Below are 26129 nucleotides of genomic sequence, written 5' to 3' on the forward strand. Positions count from 1 at the left end.
AGTGCTTGACAGTGACCAGAGGCTGTGACAGGGCACGACTGAGCTCACTAGTCCTTTTCATCTCTCTGTGCTATTGGGAAGGAGAAGCTGCCTTCTGCTTTGGACTGAGTAAGACCTTGGGGGTCTTGGATGCCTGCGGTGGGAGGCTTCACATGTGAGCAGTTTGACATATGGGGGCTCCAGCAATTAATAGGAAAAAATAAAAGAGATGAGACCGTATTTATACTTGCAGCTAGTGAAGCAGACCATGGCGGAGATGGACAGATGACGGGAAAAGAAGAATCAGGACATTATGAATTTGACCATAACTATCCCTTCTTCATAAAAGACCAAAGTCTTTCACATGGACTCCATGCCCCACCCTCCTCCAGGCTCATCTCATACCACTCTTCTGCACTCCCGCTGCACTGGTCGTCACTGCACGCACCTCCCGCCTCAGGGCTTTTGCACATGCAGTTTTCTCTGACTGCAAATTTCTTCCACCAGTTCTTGCTGTGGTCCTGACTTCTTCCTGTGAGATAGACTGGGAAGATATTTGTTACTCTTTTTTTTAACCAATCAGAAAACGAGGACAATCTAGATGGGCAGAGGCCAGGACATGGAACAGGGGTCACTGACGCAAACGTGTCAGAATCAGAGTCTTCTTTATCTCAGTCTGCTCCTCCCCATCCTCTTCCACTATTCTCCAACTTCCCTGACCTCTTTTCTGCGTTCCTTAATTCTGTGTCCCTTTCTCTCTCTTTTCTTGTTGTTCAAGCCATCCTCCGACTCTCTGCATCTTCCCCCAGGCACTCCCTCTTTCCATCCTTCCCTGTGAGTCCCAAAGTTCTTAACTGTTGTTCCCTCAGTGACTCCTCTGTTCCTCCTGCCTTAATACTCATCTCCTGGGGCCCTCGGCCTCCCCTGGTCAGTCTCCTCGTTTTCTCCTTCCAGTCCTTGCTCTTCCCCTCTGCCTGGTCCTCCATTCCCTCCCCATCCCAGAGCCTGGGGCTGCAGAGGGTGCTGTGGTAAGATCTTCTTGCCGGAGCTAGACCTTCTACCAATCACTTTTTTAGAACTTGCCCTTTTCTTGGAAATTACTGTTTGTTCCTCTTGCTCCAGTGGACACATGGCTTTCATGTCCAGGCAAAGTCCAGAACCCATCTTCCCTCAGGAAGGACCCCTCAGACGCAAAGGGCGGGGTTTGGACTTGGACCTCATCATTTCAGCCTCTGGATGCATGTACGGATCCATAGCACTGTTTGTTTGTTTGTTTGTTTTTTGCTAAGGAAGATTTGCCCTGAGCTAACATATGTCGCCAATCTTCCTCTTTCTGCTTGAGGAAGATTGTCTCTGAGCTAACATCTGTGCCAGTCTTCCTCTATTTTGTACATGATTCGTTACCACAGCATGGCCACCATCTAGGTCTGTGCCTGGGAACCAAACCTGGGGCGCCAAAGCAGAGCATGCCAAACTTAACCACCAGGCCACCAGGCCAGCCCCCTGCATAGCACTGTTATTTAAATGATTTTTTAAACCCATAAGCCCTGCTCAATGCTTAATAGTTAAAAGCAACAATGATTTCTGACAGCCTCAAAGGCTTATACAAATGTCTCAGGGACTAGGAGCCCACTCAGGTGAAAGCAAGTCAATTCAGGGAGACATCTCGAGAAGCCAGGAAAAATGAGCCTCAGAATGTTGAAAGGGCAGGAATAAGGAAGCTCTGGAAACTGCCCCTCTATTCTCGCTCCCTCATTTTCCTCTCTCAGACTCTCCATCTCCCGTCATAACTTTCTATGTGCATTGCATGTAATGGCTGCCCTCTTCTCAAATCTTCAGCTCCTAAATCCTTTCATTTCCAGTGTCCACTACCCATTGGCCATATGTATTTGTGTGTGTGTATGTATATATGTGTGTGTGTATACTAAATATAGTATATTTATATAGTAATATATTATTTAAATGTATGATATTTATATTAATATTTTAAAATGTAAAATGTTTTATAGTTACTATATTTAGTATATTTATATACACACACACAGTATGTAAACTATATCCAGTTTATACATAACAGTTCCACATTCTAAGAGAGAGTCTCTGGTTATCGCAACATAACTTTTGAACCAGGCTACCGTTTATAGCCTGTGTGGGTCGGGCCAATCAGTGGCCAAGGAAGGCCACTAACAGAAAACAAGGCCACTTGGGACAGTCAGGCCTGGGGGCAGGAATGTGTCCAGAGGTAAGTTGGAAGGTGGACCCCTGAACCATGTGTAGCCCCAGACCGCCTAGGTCTCATAAGTGCAAACACAGGATGAGATGATTCTCTTCCAATCTCTGCTCTCTTGGTAATCACTCAAGAAAAGATACAGGGGCCAGCTGGTGGCGTAGCAGTTAAGTTCACGCGCTCCGCTTCAGCCGCACAGGGTTCGCGGGTTTGGGTCCCATGCGCAGACCTACATACCACTCATCAGGCCATGGTGGAAAAGTGGGACTATTTAGATAAGCCTTCTTTGTGTGTCTTCCTTCCTTTTTAAAATAGGCATGTTTATTAAGCCAGAGCTGGCTCTGGTTCAGAAGGTAAAGGAAGGCTAGAGCAGTAATTCCTGATGACATATTATTCAGCTATAAAGGAGAAGGAAATCCTGCCATTTGCGACAACATGGATGGACCTTGAGGGCATTATGCTAAGTGAAATAAGTCAGAGCCAGGAACACAAGCACTGTATGATCTCACTTATATGTAGAATCTAAAAAAGGCAAATTCATAGAAACAGAGAGTAGAACGGTGGTTGCCAGGGGCCGGGGGTGGGGAAATAGGGAGATGTTGGTCAAAGGCCACAAACTTCCAGTTATAAGATGAATAAGTTCTGGGGAATCTAATGTACAGCATGTTGACTATAGTTAACGATACTATATTAAATACTTAAAAGTTGCTAACAGAATAAATCTTAAATGTTCTTACCACACAAAGGTAATTATGTGAGATGATGGAGATGTTAACTAGCCTCATTGTGGTAATCATTTCATAATATGTGTATCAAATCATCACATTGTACACCTTAAACTCACACAATGTTATATGTCAATTATATCTCAATAAATCTGGGGAAAAATAATTCCTGACAATAAGAGAAAGAAACTTTGGCCCTGCAAGAGTTCAAGTATCAGGACTAGAGTGTGGTGTTTTGTCAGGGCCCTGAACTCTGATCAGGATCCTTGCCTGATGCTGAGCTGTCATTTGTCACTGAGCCCAGGCCCCTCACACTGACAGCAGCCTCTGCTCTTGACCTTAAATTTCTGTTGTAAATAAATCCACTTTTGGCTGCCTAAGGGGAAGGAGCATCAGCAGCAATCACTGACAATTCTATTATAGCAAGAAGACAAGAATGTGAGTTTTACTCAGGGTAAAGAGAGAGCCTCACTTCGCATCACAGTCAATCTATGAGGTGACTATTGTCTTTACAGAAGAGGAAACAGGGTCAGAGAGGTTAATGAACTTCCACAAACTCACAAAGCTGGTATGTGTGGTTTGCGTCCAAGCTCCGAGGTTTGCATTCCTGCCCATTGTTATAATGACTTTGTGGCTAGCTGGTCAGGTTTATATCCAGTATGTTTTGCTTCCTCTAACATATTCTGTTTTCAGCTGTAGCAAAATAAGGTACACTAGGGTTGAACTGATGTAGGTGGAGGAAATCAATGATGGGAATATTTTCAAAATACCCCGAACCTTTTCATTATAATCAGACTTCATTTCTCACATTCAATAGTGAGCTTTAAAGCTTTGCGTTAGACGCTTTATATCCTAAGCTTCCAGTCCATTGGCCCTATGCCCATTCTGTGCATAAGGTGATACTGGTTACCCTTTTTTAGCACCTAGAGCAAGTATAGATTCACGTGCAGTGACAGAAGGATGAGCAACCCCGCTCACGGTAGCTGATAGGCGCTTGTCTGTTATTGCATCCCGTTGGGTCTATGCTGCAGAGCCCTATAGATCTGTGTCGATGACTGTATATTCATTACAGCATTTACTATAAATGATGAAACAGCCACCCAGGCATGGCTGAGAGATCTTTAAACCAGAGCAAACAAATACAAACCCAGCAGTTACTTGACCCTTCATGTCCCGTATCCATGGATGGTTTGGACAAGGAGCAGATGTCCATAGGATGGAGGACGTTTTCCAGGAGGGACAGATGGTGGCCACCATTCTCCAGGAGCACAACAGTCACTCATGGGCCCTGTCAACAGAGTGCATCTGTCTCCTGCTCAGACAGGGAACCAGCCATAGCTTAGTATCCGGGCTAGTTATTGAAGCCCAGCACCTGCCCACCTTCCCTGCACTTGTTTGCATCAAGATGTTAATGAAAGCTTATTCAACATCAGCATGATACTTAGGAAGTCACAAAATAACTGGTTTTTAAATTAGTTTCATTGAATCAGTGTAATATACATGCAGTAAAATTCACCTTTCCTAGGTCTATAGTTCTGTGAATTCTAACAGATGCATGTAGTCATGGAACCACCACCACAATCAAGACAGAACATTTCCATCATTGTAAAAGTTTCCTCCTGCTCCTTTGTGGTGACTTGCCTCCTCCGACCGCCAGCCCCTGGCAACCGCTGACCCCCCTGTCTGGGCCTGTGGCTTTGTCTTTTCCCCAATAAATGGAGTCATGTGGTTTGTAGCCATTGGAGTCTGGCCTCTTTCACTTAGCACAATGCGTGTTTTTGCATGCATCAGTAGTTTGTTCCTTTTTATTGCTGAGTAGTAGTCTTTTGTTTGCATGTACTATAGTCTGTTTATCCATTCACCAGTTGAGCAACATTTAGTTTGTTTCCAGTTTGGGGTAATTATGAATAAAACTGCTATAAACTTTCACATGCAGGTCTTTGTGTGGACGTGGGTTTTCATTTCTCTTAGGTAAATACCTAGGAGTGGGATTGCTGGACTGTATGGTAAGTGTGTGTTTACAATATGGCAATAGATGAGAGATCCAATTGTTTTCCATCCTTGCTAGCACTTGGTATTGTCGACAAACTGACTCTAAAAACAGTTAAAAATAGTTGCTAATGATGGCCAGAGTTTGTTTTGTTTTGTTTCCTTAAAAGCCAGGCTTCTACAGGCTTTAGATCTATCTGAAGAAGTTAATAATGAAATAAAGTATTCTTCTAGGTAATTGCACTCTTAAACTGTGGCTTTTTCCCTCTTATTGTTTAATGAAAACTTTTACAATCAACATCCTTGATGCCCAAGCACTAAGTAGGAGAGCAATTGATCCAGTGCTCAAGAGGTATTTTTAAACATTCAAATCAGGTTGTATTTTCATTAAAAGGAAGCTTTCAACTTCCTTAATGCTGTTTTGAAAAGAATGTGAAGATTCCTGCGTTCTGGGGAAAACCGAAACCATAATTATAACAATGACAACCTTCGACTCTTCATTTCTCTTGCAGGAAATGGCGTTTTTCTTAAAAAGTTAACTGTCTATATGATATATATGGATTATCTACTTCCAGAATTCTGCCTAACCAGTTTAGAATACTGAGTTGCCCCAAATTTGCCTCTAATTCCCCTCACTGCCTAAACCAACTGATTTTTTTTTCCAGTCAATTCAGCCATGCTCCAAACTAATTTTAAATAATTAGCGTTAGTCCAAATGGAACATAATTAGAGAATTAACTCTGTCATCAAAATAGTTGTATAAACCAGTGTCGACACAAATACTCGCAACTTGAAGTACTCGCGGTCTTTGGAGCATCAATTCTGCAGTTCTTCTTCATTACCCTGGGAAATTGAGAATAGCATGAAGATGTGTCAGGAACAGGGTGACAGGGAAAGAGGTGGAGCAGAGCCACGCGGGCAGGACTCTTCCTCACCTGGCAGCAAACGTTGTTTGTGAAATCAGCACTTTAGAAATAAATCGTAGATGCTTCCGTGAAGATTTCAGCTAGTTGTCCCTGGTGGCATTGTTGCATGTTTGAATTCGTAGGTGGGTACTGGTTTAGTCTCACTGCAATAGCTTCTGGATGTGTCTCTTGAGGTCTTCAGTCATGAAGGGCTGTCCCGGGAACGACGAGAAGCCAGTTGTCAGTCAGATCCTCGCTCTCAACAACTGAAGTCCCATAGAAGCTGAACGGTGGAAGGTGAAGGTTTTACAAGTGGCTGAATTGCTCATGATATCCTTCAGGATTCCAGCAAAATTATTTGTTTCCTCAATGATCGATCCCCCAAAAAAGAGAACAGTATGATGGAGAGAGTGGAACTAACATTGGCTAAGCAACTACTGTGTGCTATTAATTTGTGCTACAGTCTGTTTCATGAATTTTCAAATTTAATTCTAGCAACCACCTTATGAAGGAAATATTATCTCCTGTAATTACTTATAGCTGTGGCAATCAAGGCTCAGAGAGGTTATTAACTTGCTCATATTGCTAGTTAAGTGGCAAAACTCATAGTCCCACCAGATCTCTTTGACTCAAAAGCTTGTCCTCTTCCCAATGCTACACAGTTGCCTCCCTGAATACCTGACCGCATCCCTTAAAAATCCTGCCCTCACTTGGGGTCCCACGAAAATACAGGATGCCCAGTTAAATTTTCAGATAAACAATAAATACCTTTTTAGTATTTGTGTGTCCCAAATATTGCATGAGGTATGCAGATACTAATAATTATTTCTTGTTTTTCTGAAATTCAAATTTAACTGGGCATCCTATATTTTTGGTAACTGTAGCCTGGCCCTCATTGATGCTTTCTGGCCACACGATGGAGATGCCAATATTCTGCAGTTTACTCTTCTTTATTGTCATTGCACAAAGATGTCTTCCTGGGCTGGCCCCGTGGCCGAGTGGTTAAGTTCGCGCGCTCCGCTGCAGGCGGCCCAGTGTTTTGTTGGTTCGAATCCTGGGCGCGGACGTGGCACTGCTCATCAAACCACACTGAGGCAGCGTCCCACATGCCACAAGTAGAAGGACCCACAACAAAGAATATACAGCTATGTACCGGGGTGCTTTGGGGAGAAAAAAGGAAAAAATAAAATCTTTAAAAAAAAAAAAGATGTCTTCCTGTTGTACACTTTGGGTGGTGGAGTGATGGGGAAGAGCGCTGAGGGAGGCTCCATCTGAGCACAATCGCTCCTGGGAATGTAATGATCACTTCCTTCTTTACAGTTCGCTGAACTGTGATCGGGCCTGGAAAACGCCAGGCTGGCCAGGAGGTCGACTTCCATGATGCCCACGCATCTAGTTTAGAGCTTTCCAAATTTGTTTTCTTGGAGCTCTAGCCCTGAGCTATATCGTGGACAGATATCTTTGGGAAATACTATAAACGCACACCCCTGGGAGTCCTGGGGCATGTTAGATCATTGAAGGGCCGGAGAAAGTCCACAGGAAAGGCTGCCATTGACTTTCTGGAACTGAGATATTGTCAGTCTCTCTGAGGACAGCGGTCAGAGGCCCTGCCTGTGGGATGACTGGAAACCCAGGCCTTTCTCAGGTTCCCTTCTGAGACTGCTTCTGAGAACCCTCAAGCCGTGTTTACATACTCTTTTTATTCTGGGGGCCTCAGAATGGAGTTGGGCCAACAGTGCTCAGTTGCTAGCACCGAGCTTACATGGTCTGTAAATCCTTAGAGGTGTCGGCTCTCTGGGCTAGGCTGTACTCCATCTGCACGTCCCCTCTTGCCACCTTGTCACCTGCTTGCCCAGGCTGCTAGGCTCTTCCATATTGATATTCCCCATGCATAGACACTAGCCTGCTCCTTAATTCCATTTTTCCAGCACAGAAAAGACAAACAGCATTGGAAACCAGACAACTCCCAGAGCCAGCAGATCAGTTGCCTCCACCGCCTGTTGGTGATGCGCGGGTAGATGTTGAACAGCCTGCCGGAGGGGATTGATTTCCAGTGTTTGCACTTCCTGGGTGTAAATACTCCCACCACGGCCAATTTCAAGCTGCCAACTGTGATGTCATTGAATGGGAGTTGGGAAGAGATGCACAGTAGCTCACCCTTATATAGTATTTCCATCAACTAATACATTAGACCTCAAGAGCACAGGTAATACAAAATGTAGTAAAATTAATTATGAGGTGATGAGCTTGAGTGTTTATTAACTTTGTTTTTAATATCATTTATTTAATTGTAAGTTTATCTAATTTAATTTTTAATGATGGCTGTGTTTATCAACCAGCTTGCAAAATTCCTGAAAATCTTACAGTCTGGGGGTAACTTTCTCATTAGCCTTCAGCCCGGCTCCTGGTTGCACTGCCTGTAACTCCCATGCCCCATCCACTTCTCCCATCCCCACCCCCAGCAAAGGAATGCTCTTGAAACCATTTTTGCCCTAACCAGAATCCAGGCCCAGCTGCATCCCTCAGAAACAACCTACAGATTAATGAAGATAGACTTTCCCATTGCCGCAGAAGTCCCTTTATCTTGAGCCACCCTATTTCAGAACAGGATATTTGCTTTACTTTGCATAAACAAAAGGGCAATCAGGGTATTTTTCCTAAAGCAGAAGCATCGTAGGCCCCAAAGGCGACCTCTAGCTGGAAGTCAGCACAATGGAGAAGCAGTGAAGCTTTGGAACTGGGAGGCCCCTTTTTGCCGCAGAATTTCAAGGACTTCAGGACCAAATCTGAGATGGGGCTCCCAGTCTTCACTCAGGCATCCCTGTCCTCAGTCACTATTGAAGAAAGGCTTTTCCCAGACATGTGGCCTATGGGGCGGTGTTGTGGGTTGCATTGTGTCCCCTCCAAAATATGTTGAAGTCCTAACCCCTGGTGCCGAGAAATGTGACCTTATTTTGAGGTGGGAGGTGCTTCCCCGCCTCTTGTCCTCCTACCATGGACTGCAGTGCTCCGAAGAACCCAGAAGCCAGCACAGGAATAAACAGACTCCTCTACATAATCAACCCCCAGGTGGTTCTGTGCTGATCTTAACTTATCCTGGATTTGTAACCCCTGCAAATGTGAATTCACCTCCACTCGGAAGCTTTGTCAGTAATCACAGACAAACCTCCTCCCCCTATGACTCCAACTAAACCACTTCCCAGAGATGGCCTGAGAGTTCCAGAAGTCTCAGAATTTGAAGTAGTTTACCTTGGAAATTCTTAATTCTGTTGATTTTTTGTCTCATAGCAGATGTGATATAAATACTTCATTATTGAAAATATTCTCAATTTGCATAAATGTTTACACCATGTTAAAGGGGATGAGAAGAGAAATGATATAATTACTGCAAACTAATTTTACTAATTACTCAGAGCATGACACAATCAGTGGTGCCAAAAGATGAGCGGAGAAAAGACCTGAGTGCTGAGCTCTGAGGTGTCAGGGTGCACAGGGGGCCAAGCACTAGGGTGTATGAGGGGAGGGGGGAGCAGCCAGGGTCCTTCACCGACAAAGTCACCAGCCAGTGGTATGGCTGAGACCTTGCTGGCCCCAGCTTCCAGGTCCCTTCCCACATCTCAACTTCCGATCCCTTCATCCCCAGCTTCCTGCCCACAGGCCTAGTTGTTTGTGCAGTGGTCCTCTGCACCCCATCGAGGTGGCCAGGCCCACTACCCTTGGAGGTCTAGGAGGAGATGGAACTCCTGAGCTGGCCTAAGCTCAGAGGAGGTGGTTGTCCAGAAGCCACTGTGGCAACTCCCAACCCAGGCCACCCATAACTGCCGCCACTGTGGGTGGCAGCCCAGGTGTTCACCACGCTCAGCTCCTCTGCAGGGTTTTGCCTGACTATTCTCTGGTTGGTTCTTTTTTGCTGCCACTGAAATTCCTAAATCTAAGATCCAGTCGCCTGTGAACCACTGGAAGAAAAAGAATTCTTCCAGAATTCTGGACCTAAGTGGCTAAACCTGAGTTAATGTGCCTATGGTAGGTTGTTGCCGGATTCATGGCCCCTAGTGAATCACTCCTCCCAGCATCTAGGGCCTGCGGTTGTCTCCTCCCACGTTGATGCTGGGCTGAGCCATGTGACCCACCCGCACATGTGACTCAAGCAGAGGCTTGATAAACATATATACATGGGAGCCTGCCCTGTGGAGTGCTGCCGTCGCCATGGAAAAAACCCAGGCTCTCCTGCTGGAGAGGTACCATGGGGAAGAGAACTGAGGCTCCAAGGCTCCGTAGCTGGTAGCCCCAGACATGAGAATCAGGACTTCTTAGACCCTACAGCCTCAGGAGTGAGTCCACAGGAGACTGCCCAGCTGAGCCAGAGTGGTGAGAAAATAATGGTGGCCGTTTTAGGCTGATAAGATTTGAGATGGTTTGTTCCTCGGCCATAGATGACTAAATACTGCCTTTGATCTGCAGAACTTCTTTCTCTTCATTCACTCAAGACATAGTTTCCTGAGCATCTACTGGGTGACTCAGTCACAGGGAGGAGGGACACAAAGATAAACATAGATGGGGACCTTCCATCAAGTAGCTCAAGGTTCCATGACAGAATATATATTATCCTGGTCGGGACACCAAGAAGAGGTTCATGATGAAGGTGCTATTTCCTTCTTTTATCCTCTTTCCCTCTCGTTGCTCCCATTAAATGAATATTTAGTGAGTTTCTACTGCGTGCCAGGTTCTGTGCCAGGCACAGCAGTGAACACAAAGACAAGACTCACGGAGCTAGTGGCATTCAAGATAGATATGTCTATTCCTGTGCTTATCTTTGTTCTGGAAGGTGACACCTGCCATTTTGCCCCAGCACACATGTGGTCTACATGGGGCAGGTGGAAGAAGGAATAACATTGACTCCATGATAAATGCTTTTAGGCAAGGTGACCGTTTCATACTTTTTGTATCCAAGTGATTTAAGCAAAGAAATAATTTAAGCAAAGAGGTTGGAAATTGAGATGTTGGCAACAATGGCACCTCCACACCTTTCCATGGGATGGATGGGGGTTGTTTGTGGGCAGCAGGTATCTGTGACTTGTTCTTTCCCCCTCCCCTCAATCAGCTGTTTATGAGTGGCCTGAGAAGGCAGAACGAGGCAGGAGTTAGGCCCACTGCCACCTTTCCTCTCTAACAGTAGCTGGGGACAGCAGAAGGACAGCTCCTCGGAGGGCATCTGCCTACCTGTTCTGAGGAGAGGTGCTGTTGGAGCTGTTCAGGTTGGGTTCTCTGGGAAGCACACTCTGAGAGAGATTAGCTGCGGGAAGTTTGTTAGGGAGTGTTCTCAGGATCAACACCTATGAAAAGAAAAGCAGGAAGCAGGATTGAGCGGAGGGAGAGATTGGGCTATGATGTTACCTCAACGAAGGCTTCAGCTAAATCCCTGGGGAGCTCAGAGGCTGGCATGGTCCTTCAGAGTCATCTCAAGTTGCAGTGAGGGAGTGAGGCCTTTATACTCTGGAGTCAAACCATTCTTTGGTTGCCCAGGAGGTGGGGTTATCCGGGGCACAATGGCTGTCTTCAGCCAGGGTAACCTCTGAAGACAGATGAGGGCTGAGAGCCATCTGCTGGCAACACTGTGGCAGCTGACGAGCTGGGTCCTCTATTCCTGAAGGGGAGCTGGTCGGTGTTTCCCAACATCCACCCCATAGAATAAACAGGATCTGTCCTCAAGAAAACAGGAACATCATTTGTCGTTGCTAAACTCTGCCTGCGATTCCTTTTGGGGCCAGTTCTTCCGAGTACAGTGAGTACCTGGCTCTGTCTCCTGGAGTGCTCTCCATTTGACCATTTCAGAATAGAGATGACCTGATAATAGAAGTGCTGATGATGAAGGAGGAGGAGGAGGAGATCTGATTTAAGAGATAAAACTCAGCCATTCATTTGAAAAGATTTACCTTCTTAAGATGTACATAATCAATGTTCAGTTATATTTGCTGACCAAGAGACTGAATAGATGAACACATTTTTAGTCACTCTGTATACAGCAGGTACATTTTGGCAGACCAGGGTTCAGCTGGAGATATCCACACTGGCGTTATGGGGCTGGTTACTGTGTCAGCTCCTGGCCTTTTGGGTTATGCTGTAAATTGCATAATCCAGTCTTCGTGTGGCTCATGGAAGGGGCTGTGGGACTCGGTGCTTCCAGGGATCTATGCAATAGAAGCCAGGAGGTCATTTAATCCAAAGATATCTCCTTTGTGAGAGTCAGAAAAGATTTTTCTTATCTCTGTTCTCCACAAACCATATCTACAGAATAGTGTCATTTTATACTAGGTAAAATAATGCATTTAGTCCCTTGAGTGTCTATTGGGGCTAGTCTGAATTTACACACCATACACTAAAACGACCCCTTTCTCTCACCAAATACAAAACGAATACTTTTCAAACTACTCACTATAAAGAATCCATTAAAATAAATATCTCTTTATGACAGAAATTTTCAAACAGACACAAAAGTAGAAAGAATAATATAGTGAACCCCCATGTACCCATCGCCAGCTTATATAGATACCAATGTAGGGGAGGAAGACATTTCCTCTACCCACTCTAGGTCCTTCTGGCCAGACAATGAATTAAATTCACGTGAGACAGAATAGCAGGAGAAAATTAAACAAAGCTTTATAACATGTATACATGGGAGAGACTCAGGCAAACTGAGCAACTCACCAAAATGGTGGAAGCTCTCCCCTTAAATACCATTCTCAGCTAAAGACAAAGGAGGATGTTGGAGTTGGGGGAGTCAGTTATGGGAGATTACCACAAAAGGACAGTAAACAAGAGTAAGGTTATTATGCAGATTTAAGTCCTTGCCTTCTGCATTGATAAGAGTTTCTAGTGATAGGGTCTTCCTCCCTTCTCCCTGGTACAGAGAGGGAGACACCTTTACAGATGGAGATTTCCTTTACAATGTAAATGTCTCTTTACAAAGGGTTAAATTCTACTTTTCAGAGTTTCTCTCATGTCTGCAGTTTTTAAAAGTAACCAGCCTGCAATAATCTTCATGCCAAAGAGACATATCTTGGGGTGGCCAATTCCAATCCCCCACACCAATACTTTGTGAATCTTATTTCATCTATTCCCTTAATTTTTTTCTATAGTATTTTAAAGCAAATCCTAAACATCATGTTATTTCACTAGTAAGTGTTTCAGTATGCCTGTCTATGTGATAAGGGATGTTTACTGTTTACAAACTCTACCTGTTTTCTTATGTAATCAACATGACATTGTCATATTTAAAAATTGGCAATAATTTCTTGACGTTATCTAATAACCAGCCCATATCAAATTTATTTGATTGTCTTTAAAATGTCTTTTTTTTTTCTTTTTAGTGAGGAAGATTGGACCTGAGCTAACATCCATTGCCGATCTTCCTCTTCTTGCTTGAGGAAGATTGTCCCTGAGCTAACATTCATGCCAGTCTTCCCCTGTTTTGCATGTGGGGCGTCACCACTGGGTGGCTTGATGATCCGTGTGTAGGTCCATGCCCAGGATATGAACCTGCAAACCCTGAGCTGCTGAAGCAGAGCACACAAACTTAACCACTACACCACCAGGTGGCCCCTAAAATGTCTTTTTAAGGTTGATTTACTTAAATCGAGATCCAAATGAGATCCATACATTGCATTTGATTATAATATCTAAGTCCCCTTTATTCTATTTATTCTGTTACAGACTCTTTATATATATATATAGATAATATATATATATTGCCATTGATTTATTTGAAAATGAGTCATCTATCCTATAGAATGTTGCACATTTTGGATTTGGCTGATTGCTTCCTCAGGGTGTCATTTAACGGGTTCTTCTTTTTACTGTTTTTCTTGTAAAACAATATTTACAGCTAGAATCATGATTAGATTCAGGTTTAATTATTTTAGGCAAGAATACTTCCTAGGCAGTAGTATGTCCTACTTATTGTGTCTCATCATGAGGTACACTGTGTCTAACCACCCCACATTTCCCGATGCTTCTATGTCCCAGATTGATCAGCAGACTCAGTGAGGTCCACCTGATCCCTCCACTAGAAAGTCCGTCATTCTCATGATGTTCTTTCCTGGGAATCTCATCCCTTCCTGCCCTCAAAGGCTCAGCTGATGGTTGCAGCATCCACCACTGAGTGTTGCTTAGATCCCTTATATTAAAGTGGTAAAAGGGGATTATGAAATTCGATTATCCCCTTTTGATTGTATTGGCTGGAATTCTTCTGTTAAAACAAAACAAAAGCAGAAAACCTTCCCTCATCAATTATTGGGCAGGAATCCATTTTATTGTTTGTTTTTTGAGGACGATTAGCCCTGAGCTAACTACTGCCAATCCTCCTCTTTTCACTGAGGAAGACTGGCCCTGAGCTAACATGCATGCCCATCTTCCTCTACTTTATATGTGGGATGCCTAGCACAGCATGGCTTGCCAAGCGGTGCCATGTCCACACCCGGGATCCGAACTGGTGACCCCCAGGCCGCTAAAGCAGAATGTATGAACTTAATCGCTGTGCCACCTGGCCAGCCCCAGGAATCCATTTTAATGCTGTGGTTAAGTGTGTGATATTGTTTATGTTTACCAAGGTACCTGTGAAGAAAAGCACAGTTCAAACATCTGTCACAGCAGAGTTGGGGAAGAGCACAGCCTCTCTGTGTGCGCTTGATGCTCTTCTCTTCTTCCACATTCTTTCCAAGGTGAAGCTCTCCTCTGGTGCCTTTAATCCCATTTCATGCCACATCGCCTGGGACCTTGCTAGAGCTCTATTCTTTTATCTTTGTCTTTAAACTCTCTGTCTTGATAGTTTCTATCCTCTACCTAAAAGTGTACAATAGTTTCTTCTATCCTGGGGGGATAAAATCCTCCTCTTATGCTGTAATGCCTAACTCATCAGCTTGGCACGTGGGTCCCTCCTGACCTGGCACTACCCATCTTTCCTGCTCAGTATTCTTGATCTCTTCTTACACCTCAGGCCTCAGCTAAACCGAATCCTACCATTCCCAAAAAATGGCCTGTGCATTCTCTCCATCGTTCCTGTCCAACGTCCTTCCCGGCGTTTGTCAACCCTACCTGTCCTCAAAGGCTCTGTTCGAATGTCACGTTTTCAGGAAACCATTCCTGGTTACCCCGCCAGGAGAAAAAGATCCTGACCCTGATCACCCAAAGAAATATGTACCTCTTCAGGATATAATCTATTAAATTTTTGAAGAGGATCAACTAAGTAAAAAAACATGTGAAGAGACAATGCCAGACAGACAGAAAATTTAGTGAAACAGAGAATAAATATTATGGAATAAAGAGAATGCAAGCATGCTAACTATTCAGGTTAACAGAGCTGCTGTGACTGAGCTGTGGAGCCATTTCTGAGCTTCCCAACAGCTTAAGAAAATGAGGGAAATGCTGAGATTATGTGATTTTCATTATTGGAAGAAATCCCTTTGGTTTCATGATGTCATGGCAACACTTTCTTGGCCCCAGTTTCTGAAATAAACGTTTCAGATGGCATTTTATATAGGTGATGTAGGAGACAACATTTTATAGCAACTACAGAAGCAAATTTCACAGGACCGCTTCTTACAGCAACATTGGATAACAGCCAAGGCAGTGAAAGATAATCTTCTGACAGGCTAATCTAATAGAGTTCAAATATCAAGGCTTCTGGTGTCCTAACTGATCAAAGGCTAAAACTCAGAATAGTTAAAGGAATAAATGGAATGCACATGCTGTGTCCACAGTCATCTCTGTATCACTTCTCCAATCCAGTGATAACAGATAGGTGAACAATAGTTTAAATTGAACCTGTTGGTGAGAGTCTAGAAGGCTTGTCTCCTATATTGCTGCAGGAACGTAGATGCACGTAATGTGGAAAGCAAGTGAGCAGATGGTAGGGTTGATAACCTACTGTGGGAGTTGAGAAGTTCATCTGTGTTCTTGCTCAGATGGAAGGTCATTTTGCCCATAGTTAGCTGCAGAGAAAGCCAGGAGTTCCCTAAAAAGGCCATTTTTGATTTGCTCTTGAAATTGAACACAAAGATCTCTAGGAAACAAAAGCGTTTTAGGGCCTAGAAAATTTTCAAAATTTTTTTAAAAATTGTCCTACAACCATGCTAAGACCTCCAGTGTTCTTACAGGACAGCTGGTTCTCCACAGCATGGGTCCTGTGTGCCTCCTTGGGAGGCCCCTGGGCAGCTAGGCAGGGAGGGTTCTTTAAGCAATTATTTCATGCCATCCAATTGTTTAACATTGGATTTTGGAGCGTATCTGCCAGAGATAATGATTTGCTTGTTTTAATGTATTTAAAAATCTTTTTATTCTAGAAGATTTCAAATATACACAAAAGTAGAGATAACGTAACAAACCTCCATCTTCCAACAATTATCTACATTCTAATGTGCTTTTTAAAAATTCTAACAGTAGTAAGCACACATAGCAAAAAAAAAAAAAATCAAAGAATACCAAAAGACATTAAACTCACAGTCCCTTTTACCTTCTACCCCAAGCTAACCATTGTTTCCAGTCTCTTGAGCATCCTTTCAGAAATATCCTATGCACGTATGTATGCGCATTTGTCCTTTTAAAAGTGTGATCATACTGTTTTTCTTAAGTGTATTTTTTCTTTTATGCATATTGTTTTTCACTTTTTTTCCTACCTAATAATATACGTTATAGAGATTGCCATATTTTCATGTATAATGCCACTTCGCTCTTTTATTAATAACAATAATCACTCTTATGCGCTCCTCAATATGCACCTGCAATTGTTCATCTTTCTTTACATGTATGAACTCTTAATCCTCACAACAGCTCTACAGAGTAGATACTATTATCCCATTTTACAGATGGGGAAACTGAGGGATGGAGAGATAAAGTAACCTGAAGTTACACAGCTGGTAAGTAACAGAATCTGTCTCCTTAGCCACCACACTAGCCTGCCACACAGTGGTACACAGTGCTGTACAGCTGCGTGGTCTTCCATTGTGTGGACATACTGTGCCTTATTTCTGGGTGTGGATGTTTAGGTTGTTTCCAGTTTTGTTTGCTATTATAAGCAATGCTGCTGTGGCTTCCATTTAAACACGTGTTTATTGCCTCTCTCTCCTGAAACCCCACCAATGTGACAATAAAGCTGTACGCATGTGCGTGCGTGTGCACACACACACGCGCACACACACACACACACACACACGGTAAAAACTCACAAGGACAAAGATAACAGGGAAAGAAATGAAAGCACTGATGTTTTGGAAGCTGAAAAGCAGGTGGATGTCAGGTCAGAGAGCCCATCAGAGAAAGAGGAAACCTTCGTAGGTAGTAGGCAAAACCAAGAAGCAGATCTGTTGGTGTTTCAGAATCCCAGAAAAGCTCAGGCACCTGGAGCCTCTGAAAGGAGGGATGCAGCGGGGGCTGAAAACAAGAGAACTGGTTAAAAATGTCAGTGACAATAAAATGACAGTAAAACAGAAGATTGTCATGACCTTAGAATAGGGAAGGATTTCATAAAGACCCAAAAGGCACTAACCATAAGGAAAAAACCAGTAAATTCAACTACACTGAGTGAACTTCTCTTCATCAAAAGACACCCTGAAGAGAGTACAGATGGAAACCACGGGGTGGGAGAAAATATTTGAAATACACGTAACTAAGAAAGGACTAGTATTCGAAATACATGAAGGACTCCAGCAATAAGAAAATCAATATGAAAAAGAGACAATTAGTTTTAAAAATAAGCAAAACACTCAAGCAGGCACTTCACAAAAGAGAAAATCCAGGGTGGTGCAGTGGTTAAGTTCGCACGTTCTGCTTCAGCCACCTGGGGTTTGCCAGATCGGATCCCGGGTGCGGACCTATGCACCACTTGTCAAGCCATGCTGTGACAGGTGTCCCACAGGAAGATGGGCATGGATGTTAGCTCAGGGCCAGTCTTCCTCAGCTAAAAAAGGAGGATTGGCAGCAGATGTTAGCTCAGCGCTAATCTTCCTCCAAAAAAAAAAAAAAGAGAAAATCCAAATAGTTGATAAACATGTGAGAACCTACCCAATGTCATTTTTCATCAATAAAATACAAAGTAAAGCCACAATGAGATACCATTACATCCCCAGCACATTGGCAAAATTTGAACAGTTCTAACAATATTAGTTGTTGATGAGGAAACAAAGACACAGGCACTTCTTATGTCGCTGCTGGGAATGAATCAGGAGCACACATTGGAGAAAGTTCGCTGTCATATGACAAAGTTCAGGGTGACAAATAAAAATGGCAAGCAATAGGATATATTGGAGAATATGAGGAAGCCATTTGGTATAAACCTAATTCAGCCTGACCTTGTCTTTCAAAAGGGCCTGACCGAGGCCGTTGAGCATGCATTGTACATCTGCTTTAGAGACTCCCTATGGCAAGAGCAAAAGGCCCTTGAGGTAAAGGTGCAATTTCCCTCCGCCTCCCAACGTTGGCGTTGGCGTTTCCTTAGGGATTAAGCATCTTTCCTTAGGCTAGAAACTGACTGCTGCGCTCACCTGTGACCGCCCAGCTTGAGACAATAGACTTGCCTCCTGCTACGCCCACCAAGATAGCAGACCCACTACCTGCTGTGTCCATCAAGTGCTGTGCCGACAGGGCAATCTTGTGACTATTGTGGGAGGGACATTTCAATCATATGTGGAACACCCTGTTTGGGGGTATATAACCACTCTGTGCACCCCACTTCTTTGGTGCCCTGTCTTCCTTTGGGAAGAAAGACCCCGGGCCATGGTCCTCAGATTTCAGCTCAGAATAAACTCACCCAAATTTTCATTTCATTGACAAGGGTGTCCCCTGTGACTCAAATTCCACTACCAGGTGTACACCTACGATTCTGACACCAAGCAATTCTCCCACACCAGGTTCCACAGGTTAAGGGGTCGGTCCTACAAGACTGCCTTCTCCCCCTTCAGATGCCAATCACAAGTCCACGTTGTCACCTGTGCTTCTGACCTACTGGCTATAAATCAGAGGTTCCCACGACCCCCTCCTTGGGGTTGATTTACTTGCTCGAGTGGCTCACAGAACTCAGAGAAACATCTTACTTAGTAGATTACCAGTTTATTATAAAAGGATACACAATTCAGGAACAGCCAGATAGACGAGATGCGTGAGGCAAGGCATGGGGAAGGGGCTTCCGTGCCCTCTTGGAGCCCGCCATTCTCTCCACATCTCCACTTCTTCACCAACCTGGAAGCTCTCTGGACGCCTCCTTTGGGTTTTTATGGAGGCCTCATTACACAGGCAGGATGGATTAAGTCATTGGCCGCTGGTGACTGAACTCAACCTCCAGCCCTTCTCCCCTCCCCAGAGGTCTGGGGGCAGGGCTGAGAGTTCCAGCCCTCTAATCACTTGGTTGGTTCTCCCGGCAACCAGCCCCCATCCTTAGGTGATCTAAGGACTTCCCAAGTCACCTCATTAACATAACAAAAGACAGCTTTATCGCTCTCACCACTTAGGAAATTCCGAGGGTTTTAGGAGTTCTGTGTCAGAAACAGGGACGAAGGCCAAATACATATTTCTTATTATAAATCGCCATATCACAGCACCCTAAGAAACCTGCACAGATGTGCACCAGGATACGTAAGCAGAGAGGCTCAGAGTACCCTTCCTTAAAATAGCCTCGGAGTGGAAACAACCCAAATGTCCATTCACGATAGAATAGACAAATAAAGTCTGGCCCAGTCCTTCAGTGGGATACGGTACAGCGGTGAAAGCGAGTGTGTGTACACTTCATAGAGTAATACGAACGAACTGCAGAATGTTCAACAAAAGAAGCAAGACACCAAAAAAAATGCAATACGATGCCATTTATATAATCTTTCAAAACATCTAGTAAGAAGTGAAAAATGTTCATTCTAATAATTTCATTACTTTATCTAGTCAAGCATGACACAACATCCCGAAGGCCATCGAGGAAATCCACGCAGCCCAAGCCGCAAGTTGGGTCCTGTGGACCTTTCCCAGGATCTCTGTGAATCCCCAGCCTCACCAGATCTCCTGGCCCTGGTGCTTCAAGGCCGGCTCTTGCTAACCTAGCCGCCTCTGGGCTGGGCCCACCCCTCAGAGCTGTTCTCTCTCTGCTGCACCACTCCAGCCAGGAGCCCAGCGGGCTTCCATTGCCCAACCCCCCAAATAAAACCTCCCCAAAATGTATGTGTGCACAGCCCTGACTACAGTCCTGTGGCAGTGTGGTTCAGTGGGCAAGCGGATGGGCCCCTGGGCTTTGACTTGGGGTTCAGGTCTCATCATTTAAAGGCTTTGTGATCTTGAGCAAGATACGTAACCCTTTTGTGCTTCCCTCCCTTACCCCCCAAGCAAGCCTATTAACAGTATCCATTTCATAATGGCCATTGTGAGAAGTAAACGACGTAAGCCACCTAGTGTGCCAGGCACGGCCCATCTGCCTAGTAAATATTCCGTGTTAGTCTTACCCGCGGAAGTACAAACAGCATAAATGAATATTATACAGCCTCCAATCCTGGGGATTTCTCACCAGGCAGGTTTCTCCACATCCTCTATGTCTTGCCATGTCCATGGCCACTCCTACCCCCAGCCAATTATCTCCCAAGGCCACCTTTTCCATTTCTGGACTTCCTTCACTCATACCCTCCAACTCAGTTCTGTTCTTTCTCAGAGCAAAGTACCTGCCCCCTGGCCCCCTACATGGCTCCTGGCCGGCCTCTGCACAGCCAAAAGCACCCGCTCCTGGTGACAACAAACAGCAGAGGCTGCAAAACTTCACTCTCCCTGGCTCCCGTCTCCGAGTCCCTCTATGTGGACTGAGCAGAAGGGAATTTATTTTCCCACAGAAATGAGTGATGTACTACCTATCAATTGGAGAAGGCTAGTCACCTCAGGTTTTAAATAACAAAATTTTCACTCTGGCTCTTAAATTGCCGAGCCAGGTTCCCTGTTCAACTTGTATCCACTGTCTTCTCAGTTCAACAACTCCCCGTGGAGGGTGATGAGAGCTTGCTCTCCTGCTTCTGCATTTCTAGCTCTCATCCTGATCAGCCCCTGGGAGGATGCCATCTATGGGGCTCAAAATTGTCCTCTTCACATCTGGATCTGAAGGCACACGGCGTCCCTCTTTCTCAGGAGGGAAATAAAATAGGGGGAAAGGAAAAGAGTTCTTGCTATAGGAGCTGGAGATCTCTGGTCTGGCCCACTTGATATGGACTGAGATTAAAATGGCCAAACCACGAAACTTGTCTCTGCATGTTATTTTGGGGAATTTTCTCCCATAAACTAGAAAAGAAAAGAAGGGGACCTCAAGCCTTGGAGATAAGAAAATTCCTTTGTAAAAAGCAGGCCTCTTGGGCAGATAATCAGGACATGATGAGAAAGTTGAGGCATCAGCATACTTGCTTTAGAAGCCAACCAGGCCCCATCTCCAAATGGGTATGAACTGGCTCCACATTCAGGAGCAAAACAGGTCCTATGAGTACATTTTTTTCTAAATCAAATTAAATATAGCTCTGGGCCTCTACTTGACCAAGGTAGCAAGAAATTCGCTCTCAGCCAGGTTATGGGGTGCCCCTTCTGCATCCCTAGGGTGCTAAAGGAGTCTGTCCAAAAATGTGGGGCAAGGTCTTTGGTTTTTAGGCCATCCTGGATGATGCTGTGGATCCTCATGCTTCCTGTCTCAGCTCTTGTGGCCCATTAGAAGGTGGACTGCCACGTTCTTCCTGAGCCGTGCTTGGACACCGAGGTCTTTAGCCCCATGGCTTAGGGATTGGCCTTCTGTTTATCTCATCAGAAACTGTAACCAACTGGGTGCTGCATGGCAAGGGGGTGGGAGGAGAAATCCACTGCACTCCAGCTTGGGAAATCTGACCCCTCTATCAGAGGTCACACCACTCCTCACTTCCTCAGCCCTCCAGCCCGTTAGTAGCTGAGTAATGGTCCCCTAAGATACCCACATTCTATTCTCTAGAACCAGTGAATGTTATCTTCTATAGCAAAAGGGACTGTGCAGATGCAATTAAGTTAAGGATCCTGAGAAGGGGAGAATATCTTTCAAGCTCTAAATGTAATCACAGGTGTCCTTATAAGAGGGAGGAGAGGGAGATTTGACTACAGGAGAAGGCAATGTGGTGATGGAAGCAGATCCTGCAGTAATGTGCTTTAGGATGGGGCCACAAGCCAAGCCACACAGGCAGCATCTAGAAGCAGGAAGAAAAAGGTGAGGAAACATTCTTCCAGAGGCTGCAAAAGGAATGCAGCCCTGATTTTAGCCCAGTGAGACCCATTTCAGGATTCTGACCTCCAGGATTGTAAGATAACACACTTGTGTCTTTTTAAGCCTGTAAGTTCATGGTGATTCGTTATGGTGGCAACAAGCACCTAATACAGCTCCTTTTCCCCATGGACAATTGAGCTCTTTAGCCTAGACTTTTGAAAATCAAAGTTTTAGTAAGGTGAAGGAAACCCAGTCCTCCAGGATGGAAACACTGGGCTGCTCTCTTGGAGAAGAAGGGAAAATATCGTTCTTTTATGAGTTCAAGCAGGAAGTAAGACACCATTGATCTCTCAACTACATTATCCCGTCACTCAGGATCATTTGGAGTCTTCGTCATCGGGGGGTCCTCCAGGAAACCTACTGGAACTGGAAGGATGCAACACAGGCCCCGTAAAGCTTGGGACCACACAGGTCTGTAACCAACACTTGAAGAACCCGTCCTTGGCTGGATTGGCCTCAGTCTCCTGGGCTAGATAAAGCCTGCTGGCCAATTTTTCCTGAAGAGGAGCGTGGTGGATGGCCTCCTAAGAAGGACTGCCCAAGCAGAGGCAGGGCTCATTGAAGACTCACCAGGAGAGGGAATGAGCGCCAGGCTGTGGCTGGGCAGAGGGGAACTGAACATGAGCGCAGAGGGAGGAGTGGGGAGGTCCACTCCGTCCATTTGGGGTGCTGCTTCCGCTGGTGCAGGAACGGAACAGGGCTGTCCCTCCCTGCTCTCACACTACAAAAATAGGACATTGACAGCAAAGAATTTCACTTATTTGGGGGAAATCTACGTCCTATATCCTATATGTTAATCTTGCTTTGTTTTGCTTTCCCAAGATAATATTTTATATTTTAGGGGTGTGAAAAAGTCTGTCCTCTTCACTTTTCTCATAAAAACATCAGGTGATCATCTGGTTAAAGGCAAGTATATCCATTTCCCACTGCTGCTGTAGCAAATGGCCATGAACTTAGCAGCTTAAAACAACGCAAATGTGTTGTCTTATAGTCTGGAGGTCAGCATCTGAAACAGGTCTCACTGGGCTAAAATCAGGGTGTTGGCAATTTCTTCCGGAGGCTCGGAGAGAATCTGCCTCTCTTTTTTTCAGTTTCTAGGGGCTGTCCACATTCCTTGGCTTGTGGCCCTTCCTCCACCTTTAAAGCCAGCAGTGGCATCACTCCCACCTCTGCTTCTGTTGCCATGTCCCCTTGTCGGACTCTGAATCTCCTGCTCCCCTCTTTCACTTGGACGGGCCTTTGTGACTATATTGAGCCCACCCAGCTCGTCCAGGATGATCTCCCCATCTCAAGGTCCTTGACCGAATCACATCTGCGAAGTCCTTTTTGCCACGTGAGGTGACATGTTCATGCGTTCCAGGGATTAGGACGTGGATGTCTTCAGGGAGCCATTACCCTGCCTACCACAGCAAGCAAATTTACTAAGATGTTTAAACCCAGCAATGAAATATCTGTTCGTGGAACCTTCTTGAGGGAGCCTAATGTTATCCATAAGTGCCTGGCGTGTGGTAGTGAGTAAACGTCGTGCTTCTTTCTCTCATCCGTTTCACCTACATTTCAGCCATCTGTGTCCATTTGTTCACTCCTGAGTCTTTTCTTTCTAATAGACGGTCAGTCCTTAGAAGCAGCTGCTGGAGATGATTCCACTGTGAAGTTTCTAAGGCTCCTCACAAAGGGTCTCCACAGGCCTTTGGATAAACGAGCCCTTGCCTAGCCTCCACCCTCCCTCCCCCAGGGTGTGAGGACCAGCTGATCAGTCCATGGCCAGAAAGAAAACTTTCTTATTTCTAGCCAATCAGAAACACACATGCCTTCCAGAAGATGGGGCCAGACATTTCTTTACTTCTCCCTCAGCGTGTCCTCACACAGAGCCTTCCTTACAGGCTCCTGAGAGGGTCCCTGTTCTCTCTGCTCCCTCTCCTTTTCTCCTTCCTTCCCCACCCCTTCCCCAGGATCCAGGCTCCATCTTGGCAGCAGCCCACAGGGTCATGAGGACCATTCATCCTGCACTATATCTGGGAAGGCAGAGCTAGGTGTACCCCTGCTGCCCCGCTTAGCACAAGTCATAAGACTTTCTGGTTCCTCAGAGCAGCACGTGAATAAGACAAATAAACCCTCCTCGCTAAGACTGACTGCTAATTTATATTATCATATTTAACATGTCTGCCCAGCTCGGCTATCTTCTAAGACACTCTCCTCACTGGAATAGGAGCAGAAGGAAGGAAGGCTTTCAGGGAGAGAGAATATTCCATTCTCCCACAATCAATTGAATAAATAATGAATGAATGAATGAATGAATGATCCAATGTCTTTAAACTCCTACTTTCTCATACCTCATAGAAGACTGGAAACTTTGGCCCCAAAACTTTGCCTTTACTGCAGAGGTTGACCCGCGCCCACATCTGCTTGCTTCTCTCTCCTGCGTCCAGTACACACCGCCTTTTTGCCCTGACTTTGCCCTCTCAATATACTGAGAGATATGTTTGACTACGAGAGCCGTCTGTCTTCCCTTTTGGAATGCTGGAAAATATGAAATTCCAAAAATGTCAAGTTGGAAGGTTATTTCATAATTGATGTTCCAGCCATCTCAGTATATTTTCTCAACTGTAATTGTCAAGGGCTCCACAATTGCTTCTGCCAAAATCTTTTCATTACCACACCAGTCATATTTCTGAATATTAATTTAAATTCATAAAGCATGCTAGCCCCTTCCTGCATAAGATGATGTAGGGTAACCATCAGTTAGCCAGGATAGCACGTGCGGTAATGTCAAATCCGTGCCAGGAATATTTTCCTGTGATCTTTCAGGGAAATTTTAGGCATCTCAGCAAAACTTTTAAAGAGTTCCCTCTTCCAGGAAAGACCTCCCAGAAATCTGCATGATGGGGCTCCTCCTGGAGTTGCCTGGGCAGGAACAATGCCTCTATTTGACTAAAATACATCTGAAGGAGGATTTAATCAGGTTGTCAGAAGTTGTGTCTTATGACAGCAGAGTTCCCCTCACTGCAGTTGGAGAGGGCAATTTGCATCATCTGAGTTGCTTCGTTATAGGTTCTCTGGCATAGTAGAAACAGGAAAAAAAAAAAACCTCACTGTGATCATCTTCTACGACGACTATGGATTTTCCACTCTCGACTGAAACCTTAAATGGGTGTGGCTTCATCAACTACCAATTTTTTTGAATATCAAGCTATGAAGACATTGAAATCAATTATGTTGGCTATAGGAATTGAGGTGTGGCAAGTCAACTCTGACATATAATGACTGCTTGTAACCCTTGCTGTCACAACCCACTTATCATAAATGATACCCTCATTAATAACCAAATTCACATCCATGTCTGCCTGATGGCCAGCCAGAAATCAGCCCAGTCAGCACCCACACCTCAAGCTAATGCATCTCTCTTATAGCTCTCTTTAGTTTTCCTACATTTTTTTCCAAACTCTGAAACTTTTTCATTCATCACACATGACTGAGAAAAGGAACATGATGTATAAAATACAAAATCAGCAAAAATGTGAGAAAAGCCATCACTTAAGAAATGAAGCTTGATGTTCCACATTGTCTTGACAAATGTAAACAACAGGCTCAGACTTTGGACATAATCAGATACAGAGATGGTTTGTATGATGTCAAGGGGATTTCAATTCTAAATGATTGAGAATGAGGTCACCTCAGCTAGGATACCTGCGAAAAATCAGAAATGCTATCAAAGATGGAGGTGCAACCTTCTAGATCAGAGTAGTCCCAAAGAACTTTCTGAGATGATGGAAATGTTCTAAATCTGTGCTGTCCAATATGGTAGCCATGAGTCACATATAGCTATTGAGTACTTGAAATGTGGCTGGTGCTACTGTGCAAGGGAATTTTTAATTTTATTTAATTTTAAATAATTTAAATATAAATTACCACAGCCCAGCTGTAGATCATAAAGTCGTCATGGAGGAGAGGCGTGCACATTTGGTCTGAGAGAATGAAGGTCACATCACACCTTCTGGAAACATAACCATCTATATATGGCT

General features: G+C 44.6%; 1 long non-coding RNA gene across 1 annotated transcript; it reads right to left on the reverse strand.

The window, feature by feature from the left end:
* Positions 1-295: 295 nt before the first annotated feature.
* Positions 296-24626, reverse strand: LOC139084582 (uncharacterized). Its single transcript, XR_011542079.1, has 3 exons — positions 24441-24626; positions 11046-11158; positions 296-523 (listed from the first exon to the last, which is right to left on the reverse strand). It is a non-coding gene; the product is annotated as an uncharacterized lncRNA (long non-coding RNA).
* Positions 24627-26129: the final 1503 nt, after the last annotated feature.

This window comes from Equus przewalskii, chromosome 7 (genome assembly GCF_037783145.1).
Source record: "Equus przewalskii isolate Varuska chromosome 7, EquPr2, whole genome shotgun sequence".
Classification (NCBI taxonomy): domain Eukaryota; kingdom Metazoa; phylum Chordata; class Mammalia; order Perissodactyla; family Equidae; genus Equus; species Equus przewalskii.